We start from the raw sequence: 3010 nt of genomic DNA, 5'->3' as shown, positions 1-3010 counted from the left end.
CAGGCATAGTGATACATATCTGTAAGAGTGAAAACTATGAATTGGCAGTTAAACTGGGCAACATAGCAACAACATTGAAGACTGTCAGAAGCAAGGTGGGGCAGAGGGAAGTGAGAGGGAGGGTTCGAGGGAGGGAGGGAGGGAGGGAGGGAGGGAGGGAGGGAGGGAGGGAGGGAAAGAGGAAAGGAGGGAGGAAGAGTATGTACCAACCCAGACTGTTAAGATGGTGTAAATAAAATCTCTCAAAGCTGGAACAAGAATTTATTCTCATTATCACATGTGCTGAGTTTTAATTTCTAGACTGGATAAAAAGCAAAATGAAAATGAACAAAAAACCCACAGGAACTAATCTCAAGTTTCCAAAGCGTTTTTGGTTGATGACAGTCTGGTCAGAAGGTAGATATGAGGAGTGTTCTCCTAAACGCAGGAGCAAGTCGTGCTTTTGAAAGGACCCCTCAGGACAGTAACAACCAGGGAGGGCAGAGCTACAGTGAACTTTCCTCCCAGCACTGAAAGGCACATTAAGTCAGGATTCTCTCTTTCCATTTTGGTCCTCACAACTGCCATCACTGGCATTTTGAATGGATGAACTGACTTCCGTTGTCTCCATGGCAGAGTATGTCACCAGGATACAGTCCCCATTTGAAACATTAAGACCCTTTGACATGTTGTACAATTAGATTTTCCTTGGGAGTTCTCCCATCCTTGAAAGCCTAAATGAGACTGGTTTGAGCCCTCATTTCATATCCTAGAAAATTCTTCTGTCCTCTCCAAGATTCATCAGAATATCTAGGAATCTTACATTTTAGTAGCCACCCATAAATGCAATGCTTCACCCCCTACTGAAATCTTCCAGATGTGGTGGCACACAACTGTAATCTCAACACTTGCAAGGTAGAGATGTCAGGAACAGGGGTTCAGTGTCGTCCCTTGATATGTAGTGACCCCAAGACCAACCTAAGCTACATGGAAACCTCTGTTTAAAAAGCTAAAAAAATAGACGTAGAGAAACTGAAGCACAGAAATGTTAACTGATGATGTCTAGCCTCACTCTCCAAGAAGAGAGTTGGTTCTTGAACCCAGAGCCAAAGTAGAAATGGGGTTGAGGACACAGCTCTGCAGGTAAGAGCTCTTGCTGTACAAACATAATGACTCCAGTTCAGATCCCCACATAAAAAGCTGTACATGGTCGTGTGCATGTATGTAACCCTAGCTCTGTGGAAGAGAGAGTGGGAAGCGGGGCTTTGCTGGACTCCACCCTAGTTTCCAAGTTCAGTGAGAAACCCTGCGAACAAGAGTTTACCATGCACAGTGTTCGTATACACCACATACACCTACCAACACACACACACCAACAAAAAAAGAAGTAGGAATGATATGTGGACCAAAAACCTAAGTCTTTCTGTAATTAGAGATATTTTGTGAGAGAAGGTTAGGGTTTAATTTGTGATTCACATGAAGAAATACAACATGACAGTTATTACCAATAGCTAAAGCATTTGCTGGTAATATCATCATCTCCCTGGTATCTTGATATTTGCCTTCTGAGGAGTGTTCTGTGTATGATGCTCAACATTGCACATTGATTCTCACGTGTAACCTACAAAACAACCCAGATAATTCAACACTATTACTATTATTACATTTACTACTATCACATTTTGTAGATGGAGACAATGAGGCTCATGGAGGTTAAGCGGTCTGCTGTTGTCTGTCTGCATTTGGCTGGTAAGCAATGAAATGGGCATTGAGTCCATGATGCCCAGCTCCAGAACCCAAAGAACTTCTTGCAGCTTACTTCTGCTCTCTCGTGCTTCCACCATGATCTGTCTGTTGGTTCATGCAGACTTCAGTCTGATGCCACAGAAGCTGCAAATGACTTAGCCACATTAGCTAGTCCCTTCCATCAAACATCTGCTAAAGCTGATTTTCACTAAATGCATATTCCACATTTTCAAATTTTGCCAAAATTAATGTTAACTAAAGTCAATACTGATAGCACTCCCACATCCATCTCTAGACATGTGCAGAGAGAAAGACTTTGAGTTGCCAAAGGAGAGGGAGAGCAGAGTAACTCTTGCCTTCTATGTTTTTGCTCCCGTATTGCAAATAAGTGTCCTTTCTGAAGTATATGTAGTGACTCCTTTTTCATTTTTTTCACTTCCTGTTGATTTGCTGTTTAAAATGTCACCATGGATAGTACTGAAGTTCTTTCTGCTGTTTAAGAGTATGAATAGGTTACCACATCCTCCATGAAGAAAATACTTATGTGAGATGGTAGGCATGAATTATGCTACTGACCATAATTTCAATGATAATGAATCAAAATATATATTAAATTAGGTATCATTAAATAGAAGTACACATAAAATAAGGTTATCTATTGATGATAAAAATGTGAACATAGGTTCACAAGACCCTAAGGGTATATTTTCCCCTACAGGCAATGTTCCAGAATTTACTAATTTGATATTGTGATTTTTTTAACATAATGACCATGATGAATGAGAATCAATTCTGTTTCAATATAATCTTGCCAACGCTTTTTTAACTAAGGTGGCAGTGCCCTAAGAAGTACCTGAAGAAGCTCAGTGTCCTCCCTTGAAGGATCGATGAGACACTGGGTCGTCAAGGGTTTGTGACTCAGCCCCTGGAAGCCCCTCCTGACCAACATGCCACACCTCCTGAGCAGCAATCCCTGCAGTTGCTCACCCTCTACAGAGGAGAACCTGGTTAATCAGAATAGAAACTCCCTTCAAAGGCAAACAGTGAGTAGAGTGTACATATGGTGGAAAACAAATGGCTCTTGGTACCATGTTGTGGAAATTATCTCGCTTAGGTAGATAAAGAAGCAAGGCCAGCCCAGGTGGCACTGGTGAGTCCCCCTCCATTACACGGTCCATTTGTGACGTGTGCACCAGCCTCTGAGAAAACACCATCCCTACACTCGGTGCCCTCAGAACCCGTCTGTCTTTTGTCCTCCGAGTTTGTGTGGACACTCTTCTCCATC

Source organism: Peromyscus californicus, unplaced genomic scaffold (genome assembly GCF_007827085.1).
Source record: "Peromyscus californicus insignis strain IS unplaced genomic scaffold, ASM782708v3 Scaffold_11__1_contigs__length_118956290, whole genome shotgun sequence".
NCBI lineage: Eukaryota > Metazoa > Chordata > Mammalia > Rodentia > Cricetidae > Peromyscus > Peromyscus californicus.
This window is presented reverse-complemented; position numbering follows the sequence as displayed.